Raw genomic sequence first — 18,444 nt, forward strand, 5'->3', positions numbered from 1 at the left:
CTCAAAGACCACGAGCTGTTTACACACATTGGTCAGGATATCCTGTTTTTATTTACTCTCATTGAGTCCCTTGTTAACAGTGTTTTTTAGGGTCGCTCTGACTGGTTATCCCAAACCGTTTTCCCCCTGGGGGTTTGAGACCTCTGGTATCAGCCAGATTCTGTTGCTTTAGCCAGGCAACCTACCGCTCCCCAGATTCAATATTGATAATTCAGTTGATATATCGCTTATATGCCGTGACTATCAGTTTAGTGCATATATGCCTGATGCAAATATACTGTATGTGTGGGTATGGCTAGGGTTACAAAATTCTGTTAACATTCTCAAAATTCCCTGGTTTTCCACAAATCCTGGTTGGAAGATTCCTGGAATTAACAGGGAATAAACAGGAAATCCAGAATCCTCCAAGCATGGAATTCTGGAAAACCAGACAATTTTGGGAAAGTTGGCAAGATTTTGCAACCTTAGCCATGACCAAACTGTATCTTTGCATCAGGAATATATGCACTAAGCTGATAATCTATATTAGACCTTTGAATAAAAAAATTCCACTATGGGGTCCGCCCCAGCATCCTCCTCTGTATCTCCCGCTGGTAAGTCTCTAATCAGTCGCAGCCACATCTCTGTAGAATAATCTAGAATATCTCAGCGCCTCACCCTTGCCTTCCGCCATTAAATAATCATCAGCTTTTCATTTTGCATGTAGCTCTTTATGTTACCCTTCTTCAACAGAAGTCTGCAACTGCTTCTGATATCTCCCTGAAAGGGCTTTCAAATCGTAGAGCTGGAATGGCTCCTCTTGCTGCATTAAATTGGCTAAGTGGTGCTGTGTGTGCATGCGTGTGTGCATGCGTGTGTGCATGCGTGTGAGGTTCAATGAATGATTATGCTCCACTGCCCTCTTTGTATCCTGTTAGGGAAAGTGTGCGGTTTTATGTATGTGCATTCATGTGTGGAATCGATAGTTTGTCAGCTTTGTGTAAACTAGTAGCAGCTGCCATTGTACAGTGATGCCACCCTCTCTGAGTACTGTCACCACGGACCCAGCAAATGCAGAAGTGTTGACAGTACTACTTGTGTTGTATTGGTGTGCAGAGGGTTGTGATTGGGATGACATTTCCGCTCCATTTACTTCACATGTGGTCAAGCTATCCAGATATCTCAGTTTATCATCCTGTACACACAAGGTCCTGTTGCTGTGTCCTTCTACCATCTCCAGCAGTACATTTGTATTTTTCTCAGCTCTATAGGAAGTGTCGTTTACTTTGTTAACCTCGAAAGTCATATTATATATACACACAACTGATTCTTGAAGAATATAACTTATAAATGCCTCATGCACTTAGTTCAACTGTCATTCTCATCAGAACCTAAAATATGCGCTTTACTCCAATGTTTGTAAACAAAGTAAATGTAAACAAACACTGTATAGCCTCAAAACATGGTTAAAACTATAATATGGATATCATGGGTGATCGGTCCTTGTATCCATAGCTCTGATTTGAGAATGCTTACTTTTCTGCAACCCCATCACTCAAATTTTTACCGAAACAGTGGCAGGGGAGTGGCCTTTGTTAATTGCGGATTGCCCCTTTAAGATGGTTCTAAACTGGAGTACACAATGTGATCACTTGTCTATAAAACATAAAAACTGAGCTACCAGTGCCTCCATGTGGACATGTAATGAAGTACGTGTCTTTCTCCCTCAACGCTCTGCTTCAAAGAAAAAGTAGCAATTGGTCTATAAAGACATGCTTGATCTGCCAGACTGCCGCTGGGTCCCCTGTATTATACTAAAGCTTAGTGTACTGCCAAAAAGTAGGCTATGTTTTTTATATCATTTCTCAGATATCATACTACCTTAAGCTCGATATCTGTTTCTTTCTGTGCATCTATTGTGAACATTATACTCTTTGAAGGGAATGCAGAGAAAGATTCAGCCATTTAGTTGTTCAGATATAATCTCCATTTCTTTCTCTTAGCATGCTCCCTTTGCCCAGAGGCTTAAGGACAAGGCTCTGCGTCCGTGTGACTGCAGTACGAGTGGCCCAGCACTGTTCAACAGAGTGGAAAGGCCTCAGTAAATGAGCTGTCAGGATTTGACAGGCTCTTTCACCTGGGTGACTGTTGAGGGGGTCAAATTATTTTTGAGAGGAGTGGCATTGAGGCAGATGGAACGAGGGATCTGCTCATGATTGCCTTTTACTGCATGGTATAAGGAAAAACGTACTAAAGTACCCAAGGAAGGGTGGACTGAGTCGCCAGATATTCAACAGGATGATACTGTCCAAGATGAACATTTATATAAATTAATGAATGAAACGCATGATCTAATGGAAACGATTAGGGCTGTGGCGCTCATGAAATTTTGTCAAGACGAAAACTGTCATGTGGTAGACTAGTTGACCGCTAATTAACATAAACACATTTAGCATCTCTACAAGCCTACAAGCCACTGATGCGGACCTTTGGAATATTTTACTTTAAAAAGACTAATAAATCCATTTAATATAGCCTACACCAGCACAATAAATCCATGATTTATTGTAGGCAAGTCTAAAGAAACATGATATGAAGAAAATGTAGCCTATTTCAGAAGAACAGAATAGCATATTCTGAGTCGTCCTTATGTTTGGCCCTGATCTGATTATACCAAATGGCCGTGGTCTAAACTAGTTCATTTAGCAGACAAGATTTGCTTATAAATTCCGTGGCATTATTTTATAGTAAGAAGAATACCATTGAACATAGCTGAAATAAATATAAAGGATATTTTTCCCAGAATATTTCATAGGGCTATTCTGTGTTGAGTGGTTAACAAAGTGATCCTTTGAAACAGGTCCTCCTATATGCTTCATTTAGAGTTATTTGTACACTTTAGTTGTGATACAAACTTTAGGCTGTATGTTTTGATATCTAATAGGCCTACATTCTGAGGCTGCATGATGCGACTAATGATGATGTCGAAAAAAGTTGCTTGAAAGGCAGGGCACTGCTTTGTTTCTTGCACAGGCTGCATGCACACACTTCATCAGTCTCTCATTCACAATTTGACAAGCACTTCTCAATGTCATCGGGTCTTTAGACATGTATTTTTTAAAATTTGTCATTTTTAATTTCACCTTTATTTAACCAGGTAGGCTAGTTGAGAACAAGTTCTCATTTACAACTGCAACCTGGCCAAGATAAAGCATAGCAGTGTGAACAGACAACAACACAGAGTTACACATGGAGTAAACAATAAACAAGTCAATAACACGAGCGAATGGAGGACGTGTTTCCTGTTAATTTTCATGCCAACCAGGTAGGCTACTCCAGTTCCGTGAAGCAATGTGCTTAATATTAGGTAAGTTGAGAAATAAATATAGTAGGCCTAGCCTATATAAAGCTGATGGGGGTCTCCCTTTTTAATAGAGGTCATCAAAACTCTGCTTTATATTAGCTCTCGCTGGTGATCCTATTAGCGCAAACTCTGAATGCCAGGGCATTTGATTTTTCGATGGCATTTGCATTGATGTCAGAATGATTAGTGGGACAATAGAGCGCTGAGTACCAGGCCATTAGCGACTGGCCATTAACAAGTTTGGTAGGCTACTAATGACCATTGGCAACATCAGGGTGCAGTTTTGGAGAAGCCTCGTTACCATGATTCAACAGTCACATGGAATTTTACAGCGGTCATGACTCATGGCTGCTATTGTGGCGGTCATCATAACAGCCCTACATATGATAAAAAGGATCTGAGAGGTGAAAGCTGTATGGAAGACCTTTTGAAACCTTTTGTTTCTTGTTTTATCATCTCCTTTTTTCATCTTTATTCTAAATGGAATACCATGAATAATGTCAACGGCTATTGGGTAGACTCTACTGTGCAAGTCAAATGCAATTGCATCATCTGTAAATAATTCAACACCAGCTACTGATCAATGAGTCAACAAGTGAAATGTGGGAACAGTCTTGTGACAACCCCAAAATTCTGGCTGTATTAGTCCAATGTTTGTTTAGTTTTTTTGTCTTTCACAAACTATGTATAGCTTCAAAACTATTGTGCCAATCTCATAGAGCTATGGATGCAATGATTGATAGTCTATCTATGAATAAGTGTTTACATCGCCCCAGCCCCATCCTTCAGTTTAGACCTTCCAAAACAAAGTTGAGAGTCAGGCTGTGGGAAATGATAGATTGTGCCATTAATGGAACAGTGACAGGTCTGACAGGCTTACATTTTGAAGCACTCTCTAGGAGTCTAGACAGGAACCTCAATGTAGCTTAGTCAATTGATCCCAGGTGAACTTTTCCCTAGGTACTTACACTGTATATACAGAAGTTTGTGGACACCCCTTCAAATTAGTGGATTTGGCTATTTCAGCTACACCTGATGTTGACAGGTGTATAGAATCAAGCACACATTCATGCAATCTCCATAGACAAACATTGGCAGTGGAATGACCTTACTGAAGAGCTCAGTGATTTTCAACGTGGCATTGTCATAGGATGCCACCTTTCCAACAAGTCTGTTCGTCAAATGTATTCCCTGCTAGAGCTTCCCCGGTCAACTGTAAGTGCTGTTATTGTGAAGTCTTCTAGGAGCAACAATGGCTCGGCTGCGAAGTGATAGGCCACACAAGCTCACAGAACGGTACCGCCGAGTGCTGAAGCGCGTAGCATGTAAAAAAAAAAAGTGTGTTCTCGGTTGCAACACTCACTGCCGAGTTCCAAACTGCCCCTGGAAGCAACGTCAGCACAATAACTGTTTGTCGGGAGATTCATGAAATGGGTTTCCATGGCATTGCAGCCACACACAAGCCTAAGATCACCATGCACAATGCCAAGAGTCTGCTGGAGTGGTGTAAACCTTGCCGACATTGGACTCTGGAGCAGTGGAAAAGCGTTCTCTGGAGTGATGCATCTGGGTTTGGCGGATGCCAGGAGAACGCTACCTGCCGAATGCATAGTGGTAACTGTAAAGTTTGGTGAAGGAGGAATAATGGTCTGGGGCTGTTTTTCATGGTTTGGGCTAGGCCTCTTGGTTCAAGTGAAAGGAAGTCTTAGCTCTACAGCATACTAGGCATTCTAGACAATTCTGTACATGACAATGCCCTCAAACACAAAAGCTAGGTCCATACAGAAATTGTCAAGATAGGTGCGGAAGAACTTGGTGGCCTGCACAGAGCCCTGCCCTCAACCACATCAAACACCTTTGAGATGAATTGGAATGACAACTGCGAGTCAGGCCTAATCGCCCAACATCAGTGCCCGACCTCACTAATGTTTGTGTGGCATCTACTGGAAAGTCTTCCCAGAAAAGTGGAGGCTGTCAAACATCTCATTCCATGATTTTGGAATATGATGTTCGACTAGCAGGTGTCCACATGCTTTGGTCATGTAGTGTATCTAGCACCAGCATCCCCTTCCCCCAATCCGGGCCTTAACCATTAATGGGGAGAATGTGAAACTGATCCAAGATCATTGTCTAGGAGCAACTTAACCCCACTCCTAGTCACTCTTCACACAACAAGTTGGCTTGCCAAAACAGTGACTCTACTCTGTGAAACAAATTCTCCACAAGGCCTGCAGGGGGCATTGCTGAGCTCTGGCCCGGTTTTGAGACTTGCTTTTCTGTCAACCCCACAGTATCTTCCCCCAGTACTGATGCTGTCAGACACAGTCAGTATCCATTCACACTCCTGTCAGCCTCAGAGAGGGGGAGGAGGCCTTTCGCAATGTAATTAAGCCCCCACAAACATTGAGCTGGCAGAGACCGACACCAATGCCTGCAGAAATGATGTAACTCCCACATCTTTAATGGTCAACTGCAACCAAAAAGCTTCTCAGCTATGGAAGCTGACTTTTTCACCCTTGGCATTGCCATGTGTCACATTGTGAAGTCACGTTTTCTTGACTTTGCTGGGACTGTTCAGCATCAGAAAAAAAGTGTAATATGGTAGATAACAGTTTCATAACAGAATTAAAGGTTAAACATGAGGAACATTTCTGCACTATTTTCTGGAGCACTTTTTCTTCTTACCCTTCAAGCCTAGATTCAGAACATAACGGCTGCTTTGTGGATAAGGTCCATTATGTGTCCATTCAGTTTTATTTCTAAATCTATAGGTAGACAGAACTTTTTTTTGCCCTTGAGAGGTAAATTTGTCTTGCACATAAAATGTCCTATGTCCTAATTATCACTACTTCATAAATGTGCACTTGTTCACATCCCTTCACTGATTTGAAAGTAAATGACTGGTATAAGAAATATGGTGAAAACTCCCACCAGCCCAAGGATTTTAGATTTGTGGGAAATAGTGAACGAGTTTACATTGCAAGAGAAGGGGGAGAGGTCACTGGTGGGAGGCACCCTGGATATCTGATGAAATCGAGCTGACATGGATCCGGAGTGCAAAGGATTAGTAGTGTAAACAGCAGATTGAGATTAGAGTTGGTCTGCAAAAATGTGTGCGTGTGTATGTGCATGCATGCATGCGTGAGTAAGTGTGTGTATGTGCATGCATGCATGTGTGAGTAAGTGTGTGTATGTGCATGCATGCATGCGTGAGTAAGTGTGTGTATGTGCATGCATGCATGCGTGAGTAAGTGTGTGCATGCATGCATGCGTGAGTAAGTGTGTGTATGTGCATGCATGCATGCGTGTGTGTATGTGCATGTATGTGCATGCATGCATGCGTGAGTAAGTGTGTGTATGTGCATGCATGCATGCATGCATGCGTGAGTAAGTGTGTGTATGTGCATGCATGCATGCATGCGTGAGTAAGTGTGTGTATGTGCATGCATGCATGCGTGAGTAAGTGTGTGTATGTGCATGCATGCATGCATGCATGCGTGAGTAAGTGTGTGTATGTGCATGCATGTTGAGTGGTAGGCGACCTGCATTGGGAAGACACTATAAATGCATTCATTATGTGGTGGAAGTGTTATACCATCAAGGCAACTCTGTAGTTCATGTAATTCACCAAACCTAATCTTGGCCACTTTGATTGCCTTATAATTGTATTCTGAGACCAGTATGTTATACTGATATCCATAATGTCCTATCAATGTAGAAACAGAATATCTGATACCTCTCAATGAAATCCAGGATTCAGAGTATCCTCTGTCATGTAGAAGTATTTCTGTCCTGTGTTGTTATCAAGTATTCTGTAGGCTCTGGGTACTCCTACTCCATTGTAGTGCTTATCTCTCAAAGTTGGAGTATGGTGAAGTGGCCTTTAGACACTGATCTTGGGTCAGGTTAGCATTTTCACTACTAATGGGCAAGGTTAGGATTTCCGAGCCTCAAAGGCTGCCTGGAAAGAAGCATGTCACCAATGACACCGGGTCTGATTACAGCCTGGTCTCATAGACTAGACTAACATAGTAAATGTAAATCCGGAACACTAGAAATTAGTATGATATGTTGGTATGGTTACATAAGTCCGATGGTTACTTAAGGCAAAAACGAAAGCAGGGTGGTCGGTCGGGCTTATAGGTTGTGAGTTCAAAATCTCATCAGGGACAACTTCAGCATTTAGCTAATTAGCAACTGTTCAACTACATACTACTTTTTAACTACTTTGTAACTACTTAGCATGTTAGCCCATAATTATATCTTCCTGATTCCTGCTTACAAGCTAAAACTAAAGCAGGAGGTACCAGTGACTCGCTCAATATGGAAGTGGTCAGATGTTGCGGTTGCATTCTACAGTTTTGCACAGACTGGAATATGTTCTGGGATTCATCCAATGGCATTGAGGAGTATACTGTACCACCTCAGTCACCAGCTTCATCAAGAAGTGCATCGACGGTGTTGTCCCCACAGTGGCCATATGTACATATCCCAATCAGAAGCCATGGATTACAGGCAACATCCGCACTGAGCTAAAGGCTAGAGTTGCCGCTTTCAAGGAGCGGGACACTAATCTGGATGCTTATAAGATATCGCACTATGCCCTCCGCCGAACCATCAAACAAAGTGTCAATACGAGACTAAGATTGAATCATACGACACCATCTCTGATGCTCGTCGGATGTTTCAGGGCTTGCAAACTATTACTCACTACAAAGGGAAACCCAGCCGCGAGCTGCCCAGTGACGCAAGCCTACCAGACAAGCTAAATGCCGTTTATGCTCACTTCGAGGAAAACAACACTGAAACATGCATGAGAGCACTAGATGTTCCGGACGACTGCGTGATCACTCTCTCCATAGCCGATGTGAGCAAGACCTTTAAAGAGGTCAACATTCACAAAGCCGCAGGGCCAGACTGATTACCAGGACGTGTACTCAAAGCATGCACGGACCAACTGGCAAGTTTCTTCACTGACATTTTCAACCTCTCCCTGGCCACGTCTATGGTGGTCTGTTTCAAACAGACCACCATAGTCCCTTTGCCCAAGAAAGTGATGGTAACCTGCCTAAATAATTACCGCCCATTGCACTCACGTCGGTAGCCATGAAATGCTTTGAAAGGCTGGTCATGGCTCACATCAACACCATCATGCCGGAAACCCTAGACCCACTCCAATTCGCATACCACCCCAACAGCGCCACAGATTACGCAATCTCAAACCTGGACAAAAGGAAACCGTAACATATTGTACGTTTTACTAATTCGTAACATATTGTATGTTTGCAAATTCGTAACATGTGATATGAATTGGGTGATGGACAGCCACAAATGAACACATTCCATATGAAACATAACATATCATACTAAATGTGTCTCGCATGACTTTGCTATCACAGTCACACACAGTATCTGTGGATGTGCTCAGGTTCGCGTCACTCTGTTTCAGCGTTGTAGCCAGGGCACCAAAACAGTTGGGAAGTTGAGCCTCATACTTCAATGCTCTTAGCTGTTGTGGAAATTGACCCACAATGTGTTTATTTTCTGCATCTACATCATAGCGCGGAGTCTACCTTTAATCTGTTGTGAATTTTCTAGTAGGGTTTTTGTTTTCGGCTGGTTTTCAACAGTTGTGCAGTAGTAGATGTCAGTGTGGGGCATTAATCTTATCGAAAAGCAGCTGGATATTTTAGCCTGAGCGGTTTAGCATCAATTACTCCATCTAAATCCCTTCGCTTGTGATTAAATCTGACGCTGGAATAAAAAGAAAGACATTTCATTGAATAAGGAAGTGCCAGTGACCTTATTCTTGCCAATGCATGAATCATTTGGCCACGTACTTAAATTCTATCAATCATGGAGTGTGTATTGTGGTTGGTCAAAGCCTTGTGTATTGTGGTTGGTCAAAGCCTTGTGTGCTGAGACACATTTCAATCTCCACAATGTATTGTCATTGTCCAAAGGACAAGAAGAGCACATTGTTCTTTATGACCATGCAGTCTACCGTATGAATTAGTCATACACAGAGAAATATGTATCATTAAAACTACAAGTGACAATGATTCAATCTGGGTTTGATTCGGTCCATGTGTTTCTTGGTGGAGGCGGTTTCGAGGTAGGAATGTTATCAAACCCAGTTAGAAACTCAAGTGGCGAGAAAGACAGAAGCATCTGTAATTGAAAACAGAGAGGCTGTCTCCACCTGAACCAATTTGTAGTGTAGGCTCTGGTCTCAAATTCCCAGCTGTGCGGAGCATAGATTGCTTCTGCCTGGATTCGTGGATGCCGTCATGTTGTGCTGCAGGTTGAGTCATCTATTGACAAAGAGCGACCAGCCAGCCCATGGCCAGCAACGCAAAAGATCCTAGCCAGCCCCTTCTCTCTTTGCTCATCTCTGCTTGTCTCTCTCTCTCTTTTTCTCTCTCTAATTCAGCTTTTCTTTCTCTCTCTCTAATTCAGCTTTCCTCTTTCTCTCTCTCTCTCTCTCTCTCTCTCTCTCTCTCTCTCTCTCTCTCTCTCTCTGTCTCTGTCTCTGTCTCTGTCTCTGTCTCTCTCTGTCTCTCTCTCTCTCTCTCTCTCTCTCTCTCTCTCTCTCTCTCTCTCTCTCTCTCTCTCTCTCTCTCTCTCTCTCTCTCTCTCTCTCTCTCTCTCCCTCTCTCTGTTTCATCTCTGCTCTTTGTTATTCTTCCACCTTCTCTCTCTGCCCCTGACCACCCCTTATCTCTCCCTTTCTATATCTCTCTCACACACACAGCTGCTGCTTGGCTGCTGCTGCTGTTGTTGCCTCTCACTTTCCTATCATGCCTGGTCTCTAACAGAAGTACAGGCTCTCTGTCACCACTCACTCACACACATGCACACGCACTCTCTCTCAGAGCAGGGAAACACACACACACACACACACTGCCAACTTAACAGTGTCGTTTGTTAATGTATCGTTAGAGGAGTCGAGCATCACCTCCCTTGTTCAGAGCACGGAAGACAAGAAACCTTAAAGAGAGAGGGAGCAAGGGATTGCACGGGGCAGGATAACTGCTGCCTACCTGAACAAACAGCAGAGCTGCTTTGTGGAGATGGACCGAAGGGGTTGTGGAGAGGTGCCGTGCTATTGTGGATGGCAGCAGCAACCGCCCCAGGGATACCACTATGGCTCAGCCTCGGGGGGTGCTACTCTGCCTCGGCAGAGGGGTCGTCTTATGGCTACCCACTCTGAAAGCTCTTGGAGAAGCCCAGGACGCTCTGTGGTCCGCGCCAAAGGAGGCAGCTGTGACCTGTGGTCCGAATGCGGCTGTCCGCAGAGTCAGACCTGGCAGGACCACTACCAGGTACCCAACCAAACATGCATTTTGGTCCAGATCAGAGCAGCTCTAAGGTGACCATTAGGGTGACAGGATTGAGAAGAGATTTTGTTATATAGAAGTATAGGAGCATGGGTTAGGTGTGTGTGTGTGTGTGTGTGTGTGTGTGTGTGTGTGTGTGTAAGAGTTTGTGTTCCCCTTGGCGCCGTATGGGAGGGAATGAGTTGTCGTCTCAGCAAACCCAGTCTAAAGCCGAGGTGCTGAATTTGGATTATATCTTTCGTGTGTTCAGGGTTCTTGGTTGACGGCTGGGAGCTGCATAGAGCTGGAGAACAATATTAAGTAGCTATGCCAATATGCCAACAGGCATTGTCTTAACAAGAGGACAAAGCCTAAACTAAATGCAGCTGGGATGCATTTTAATTCAGACATTCATCTGAATCATTACTCTGTTTTACTGTGTTTTCTAAAAACGAGACTTCTGTGAGATTTGCCTCAGAGAGTGACACAAGCTGTAGGCAGATAGATGGGTGAAGTCGCTGACCTTGAGCTTTGTTCAGTTTAGTTTTTCCCCACTAATGGTTATAGTTTGGGGAGGGGAATCTGATCCTAGATCTGTACCTAGAGGAAACTTCACCCCAGAGCAGGCAGATACCCAGTAGGCACATCTAAAATGATGTGTGAGTTGAGGATGCACTGTTCAAAAGATGCACTCTTGCATAATATGTGAATGTAGCAATGCTTTCTCCTCCCAGTCCATTAGCTTGGTGATGTTAAAGTGAATAGCTGTACTCAGCAAAAAAAGAAACGTCCCTTTTTCAGGACCCTGTCTTTCAAAGATAATTCATAAAAATGCAAATAGCTTCACAGATCTTCCTATGCTTGTTCAATGCACCCTAAACAATTTATGAACATGCACCTGTGGAACGGTCATTAAGACAGCTTACAGACGGTAGACAATTAAGGTCACATTTATGAAAACTTAGGACACTAAAGAGGCCTTTCTACTGACTCTGAAAAACACCAAAAGAAAGATGCCCGGGGTCCCTGCTCATCTGCATGAACGTGCCTTAGGCATGTTGCAAGGAGGCATGAGGACTGCAGATGTGGCCAGGGCAATAAATTGCAATGTCCATACTGTGAGATGCCGAAGACAGCGCTACAGGGAAACAGGACTGACAGCTGATTGTCCTCGCAGTGGCAGACCATGTGTTACCACACCTGCACAGGATCGGTACATCTGAACATCACACCTGCGGGACAGGTACAGGATGTCAACAACAACTGCCCGAGTTACACCAGGAACGCACAATCCCTCCATCAGTGCTCAGACTGTCTGCAATAGGCTGAGAGAGGCTGGACAGAGGGCTTGTAGGCCTGTTGTAAGGCAGGTCCTCACCAGACATCACCGGGCAACATGGGCACAAACCCACTGTCGCTGGACCAGACAGCACTGGCAAAAAGTGCTCTTCTCTGAAGAGTCAAGGTTTTGTCTTACCAGGGGTGATGGTCGGATTTGCGTTTATCGTTGAAGGAATGAGTGTTACAACGAGGCCTGTACTCTGGAGTGGGATCGTTTGGAGGTGGAGGGTCCGTCATGGTCTGGGGCGGTGTGTCACAGCATCATCGGACTGAGTTTGTTGTCATTGCAGGCAATCTCAATGCTGTGTGTTACAGGGAAGACATCCTCCTCCCTCATGTGATACCCTTCCTGCAGGCTCATCCTGACATGACCCTCCAGCATGACAATGCCACCAGCCATACTGCTTGTTCTGTGCGTGATTTCCTGCAAGAGAGGAATGCCAGTGTTCTGTCAAGGCCAGCGAGGAGCCCGGATCTCAATCCCATTGAGCACGTCTGGGACCTGTTAGATCGGAGGGTAAGGGCTAGGGCCAATCCCCCCAGATATGTCCAGGAACTTGGAGGTGCCTTGGTGGAAGTGTGGGGTAACATCACACAGCAATAACTGGCAAATCTGGTGCAGTCCATGAGGAGGAGATGCACTGCAGTACTTAATGCAGCTTGTGGCCACACCAGATACTGACTGTTACTTTTGATGTTAACCCCCCCCCCCCCCTTCGTTCAGGGACACATTATTCCATTTCTGTTAGTCACATGTCTGTGGAACTTGTTCAGTTTATGTCTCAGTTGTTGAATCTTGTTATTTTCATATAAATATTTACACATGTTAAGTTTGCTGAAAATAAACGCAGTTGACAGTGAGAGGACGTTTCTTTTTTTGCTGAGTTTATCCGTGATACACTGTGAAATAGTGTGTTTGCACGGCTCGTGTGCGTGTGCGTGTAGGCCCGCGTCTTTGTGACTGAAAATCTTGTCGCCAGAGTTCATTGACTTAGTGTTTTTAAAGATTTTGGATGGAAATGTTCAGATCTCTTTGGCAAAAATGTGTTTGGTCCCCGGTTTCTGAAATAAGACCTCTGGGAGAGTGTGGACAGAGGCTCAGGTGATGAAGTGGGCAAAACAAACACACACACACACACTATTTGGACTTTGAAATATTAATGGATTTTTGCATTTTTAATGGGTCCACATGAGTCATTGATATGAATAAATCTTACTTATACACAGATAATAATCACAGAAACTGCAGCATTATTTCTTGGGCTGCTTTGTATTTAGACTTTGGCAAGCCTGCTATCTGCACCATAAGCTTTTTTACATGTCATAACATCATTTTAAATCTCAGCTTCTGAATGAAACCATATCATGTCATTTCATGGTATTGGCAAACAGGGTTCAATGTCTTTTGCTCCCAGGTGCACTATTGTAAGTGTATTGACCAAGGTTATTAGAGAGAGGAATGAGACTATTTGTGGTTCTCAGTTCGTGAGAGGAGAAGTGGCACAATCCCAGTGAGTAAAACTGTCTGAAAAGACGTAATTTCATTGACATAATTGGTCGAAATGATGTATTTTCAACTATACTGAACAAAAATATAAATGCAACATGCAACAATTTCAAACTATTTTACTGAGTTACAGTTCATATAATGAAGTCAGTCAATTGAAATAAATAAATTAGGCCTTAATCTATGGATTTCACATGACTGGGCAGGGGCACTTGGGAGCCAGGCCCAGCCAATCAGACAGGGCTTTATTACAGACAGAAATACTCCTCAGTTTCATCAGCTGTCCTGGTGGCTGGTCTCAGACGATCCTGCAGATGAAGAAACCGGATGTGGAGGTCCTGGACTGGCATGGTTACTAGTGATCTGCGGTTGTGTTGCCATTTGGGCATATTGCCAAATTCTCTAAAATGACGTTGGAGGCGGCTTATGGCAGAGAAATTAACAGCTCTGTTGGACATTCTTGCAGTCTGCATGCAAATTACACGCTCCCTCAAAACTTGAGACATCTGTAGCATTGTGTTGTGTGATAAAACTCCACATTTTACAGAGTGTCCTTTTATTGTCCCCAACACAAGGTACACCTGTTAAATGATCATGTTGTTTAACCAGCTTCTTGATATGCCACACCTGTCAGGTGGATGGATTGCCTTGGCGAAGGAGAAATGCTCACTAACAGTGTCACGCCTTGGCCATAGAGAAGCTTTTATTCTCTTTTTTGGGTAGGCCAGGGTGTGACTCAGGTGGGCATACTAGTTTCTTTATTTCTATGTTTTCTGTTTTTATGGTTTGGCCGGGTATAGTTCTCAATCAGGGACAGCTGTCTATCATTGTCTCTGATTGGGAATCATACTTAGGCAGCCTTTTTTCCTTTGTATTTTGTGGTTAGTTGACTTTGTTAGTGGCACTATAGCCCTAGTAAGCTTCACAGTCGTGCCCTCATTCTTTGTTTTGTTGGCGACATTGACATAAATAAAGGAAAATGTACGCTCACCACGCTGCACCTTGGTCCGGTCATTTCCATGACGACGTCCATGACAAACAGGGATGTAAACAAATGTGTGCACAAATTTGAGATATTTTTGTGCAAATGGAACTTTTCTGGGATTTTTGATTTTGGCTCATGAAACATGGGACCAACACTTTACATGTTGTGTTTATGTTTTTGTTCAGTATAGTAAAGTGTCAATGTTGGAGTTGCCTATGGGAAAAATCTGTCCAAAACAGTGTCAGATCTGACAGTCAGTTTTTGGGTTGTTTGGTTGTCTATCTGTCATTGACAGATAAGGCACTATGCCATAACATAAAAATTCAGACCATAATAAAAAAATATGACTTCCCAATTCCAAATACATAACCAATCTTGGCAATTACAATGGGATCATGTGTGATGTCTAGTAAAGGTTTGCTTTAAACCTTTATGCAATGCATGCTTATTGGTCCGATGAATAATGTTTGTGCAACCGTAGCACGACTGAAATTGCCATGGGGATGTGTGCCAAGAGCAAATAATGTCGGAACATCCATCAACAGGGCTACAGGATTTCAATGAGGCAATGCAGCACTCTGGTTTTACTAGAGTTTCCCGTTGATACATGGAGCTGAACAGAGAATGGTTGCATCCCAAATGGGACCTTTTTTCCCTGTATCACTTATCTCTCATTTGCTATATTGTCCTCTCCTCTTTTACTTTTACTCCACTCTCATTTCATCTCTACTCCTCTCTCTACCCCTGAATCCCAAATCACCCCCTACCCAGCAAACTAAAAATGGGTTCTGTGAAAGCTCCCAGAACATTTCTTAGGTTACGGCAAATGTTCTCATAGCACAAAAACTGTCTCGCTGTGCTGATGATTATACAATGTTTAAAGCATTCGCCTGACATTGCAGGAACGTTCCAGAACACATTCTGTCAGTTTTCTAAAGGTACCCAGAATATTTCATTAGGTTGTGGGTACAGTCTGGTGGGAAAATTGTGGGGACATCACATTTTTTATGACACATTTCTTCAGGTTGGAGTAACTTTGTGGTGATATGACGAGATACTTTTTGTTCCCAAAACACAAACCTGTCCAGTTGTGCTGATAATTACAATGTTTCTATTAGGTTGGAAAAAAAACATTCACCTGATGTTGTAAGAACGTTCCCAGAACACACTATTTTATGTTATTTAAAAGTTCCGAAAATATTTCTGTAGGTTGTGGGAACATTGTGGAGATATGACACGAGATCTGTCCAGTTCTTCTTCCAGACATTCTTGTAATGTTTGTTTATGTGTGCACATAAACACACTTTGAATGTTATTTCTATGCTCCCAGAATGACAAAATTACATGTCGAACAGCCCATTAATGTTTCTTTAATGTAAGAACAATCCATGTAGAAACACATTATGGCAAATATTTGCAATCACATCACAATGTATTAGACATTTATTGTACATACACTACTGTTCAAAAGTAGTGGGGTCACTTAGAAATGTCCTTGTTTTTGAAAGAAAAGTAAACATTTTTAATCCATTAAAATAACCTCAAATTGATCAGAAATACAGTGTAAACATTGTTGATGTTGTAAAGGAAATTGAAGCTGGAAACGGCATTTTTTTATGGAATATCTACATAGGTGTACAGAGGCCCATTATCAGCAACCATCACTCCAGTGTTCCAATGGCACATTGTGTTAGCTAATCCAAGTTTATCATTTTGAAAGACTAATTGATCATTAGAAAACCCATTTGCAATTGTTAGCACAGCTTAAAACTGTAGTGCTGATTAAAGAAGCAATGAAACTGGCCTTTAGACTAGTTGAGTATCTGGAGCATCAGCATTTGTGGTTTTGATTACAGGCTCAAAATGGCTAGAAACAAAGATTTTCTTCTGAAACTCGTCAGTCTATTCTTGTTCTGAGACATGGAGGCTATTCCATGTGAGAAATTTCCAAGAAACTGAAGATCTCGAACAACGTTGTGTACTACTCCCTTCACAGAACAGCGCAAACTGGCTCTAACCAGAATAGAAAGAGGAGTGGTAGGCCCCGGGGCAACAACTGAGCAAGAGGACAAGTACATTAGAGTATCTAGTTTGAGAAACAGATGCCTCACAAGTCCTCAACTGGCAGCTTCATTAAATAGTACCCGCAAAACACCAGTCTCAACATCAACAGTGAAGAGGCGACTCTGGGATGCTGTTTGGCATCTGTGTTGGCTCGAAGATAATTTACCACCAGCTGTCTCTGTGCTGTGGTGGGCCCAAAAACCAGATTGGAATACAGAAATACAGTTGGCACTTAAATTATTTAGCTGTTTGAAAACCAATTTCTCCAGAATTTTGTTGAAGAATAGGTTGGAGATTGGCCCAAAAATTGCTAAGTGCTGAAGATTCTAGATTCCTTTTCTCCAGAAGGGGATTCACCATATCAGTTTTTAGTGCAGTGGGGAAAATGCCTGTGTACAGGGATTGAGGTTTGGGTCGCTGAGGGTTGTTACTAACTACAAAGCGCTCACACATCACTGTACCCGAGAGTGGGTTGGCCTTCCTTAGTTCATCGGAGATTAAATCAGTGGTACGTTTTTATTTACAAGGCTATATTGAGACCGCTCCAATTAAAACTATTGCCTGCGCTCACATGATTGTGTTTTGTTGAGGCCGGTACAAAGCTAGGGAAAAAAGCTTTCCAGTTCTCTACCCCTTCTGGTTGGAATGCGCTTCAAAAGGTCCTGAAATTACACAGGCTTGTCCCTTTAAATTTAGTTGAAAGCTAGCCTAAACACTATGATGGAAAATTAAGTGGGGGGGCTGTCAATGTTTTGAACCCTAGTGGCGCCACACGTTCCCAAATCATCTTGCTGTTCAATGTGTAAATGTATGTCTTTTTTTAAACTGTAGTGCTTTGTGTTTTATGTTGTAAATGTCTCTACAACTTTGTGTGCTGTATTTTGGCTTTTTGTGTGCTATATTTTGGCAACATTTTGTTGCGGCAGTGTCCTAAAAACATTACTGTTAAATTGTGTTATTACATTACCTGGAAACCGAATGAGAATGTTCTGTGGTGCTTGTTACAAATTATGTGCACAAATTGTTTGTGAGCATTAGAAGAACTGGTAGCCTAGTGGTTAGAGCGTTGGGCCAGTAACCTAAAGGTTGCTAGATCAAATCCCCAAGCTGACAAGGTAAACATTTGTCGTTCTGCCCCACTGCTCCTAGGCAGTCATTGTAAATAAGAATTTGTTCTTAACTGACTTTAGTTAAATAAACATGAAAGAAAGTCAAATCCAGGAGGGACTACATTGATTTGGGACTACCTTTCTCTCCCCCTCATCTACCTCCCACCATCATTTAAACCATTCTCCAAGACCGACCACAACTCTCTTTCCTTTGCCGCAACCTTGATGTTTCCCCCTCTCTTAATAATCTCTCTCTTGTTCTCCTTCTCTTTATCTGCTTTTGTTGTTGACTGTTTTTACATGTGAACAAATTATTGTAAATGATAGATGTGTTATTTCTACGCATGGTGTACTACACAGAGATTCACCCTTAAATTATTGAGCAAAATGAACTGGAGCACGATGGCTGCACTGAGAAATTGGAGTACAGGGTTCTCAACATCCCATACTAAAGTAACAGCTTAAGATGTCTGACAGGATAAAAGCTTCTCTTTGTTATGTTTTGATCAGCACCAGTGGTGCTACAGGGCCTTCAGAAAGTATTCACATCACTTGGCTTTTTACACATCTCGTTGTGTTACAGCCTACATTTAACATAGATTCTATTTTGATTTATTTTGTCACTGGCCTAATGTCAACGTGGAATTATGTCTTCTGAATTTTTGACAAATTAATTAAAAATGAAAAGCTGACATTTCTTGAGTCAATAAGTGTTGAACAACTTTGTTATGGCAAGCCTAAATAAGTTCAGGAGTGTAACGTTTTGAGTTGCATGG

The 18,444-nt window shown here is 42.6% G+C and overlaps 1 protein-coding gene across 13 annotated transcripts in view; it reads left to right on the top strand.

Annotated features, from left to right (window-relative positions):
* Positions 1-18,444, top strand: part of LOC135548842 (disks large homolog 2-like) — a 437,518-nt gene that overhangs the window by 342,851 nt on the left and 76,223 nt on the right. The window lies entirely within an intron of this gene.

This window comes from Oncorhynchus masou, chromosome 11 (genome assembly GCF_036934945.1).
Source record: "Oncorhynchus masou masou isolate Uvic2021 chromosome 11, UVic_Omas_1.1, whole genome shotgun sequence".
NCBI classification, from domain to species: Eukaryota; Metazoa; Chordata; class Actinopteri; order Salmoniformes; family Salmonidae; genus Oncorhynchus; species Oncorhynchus masou.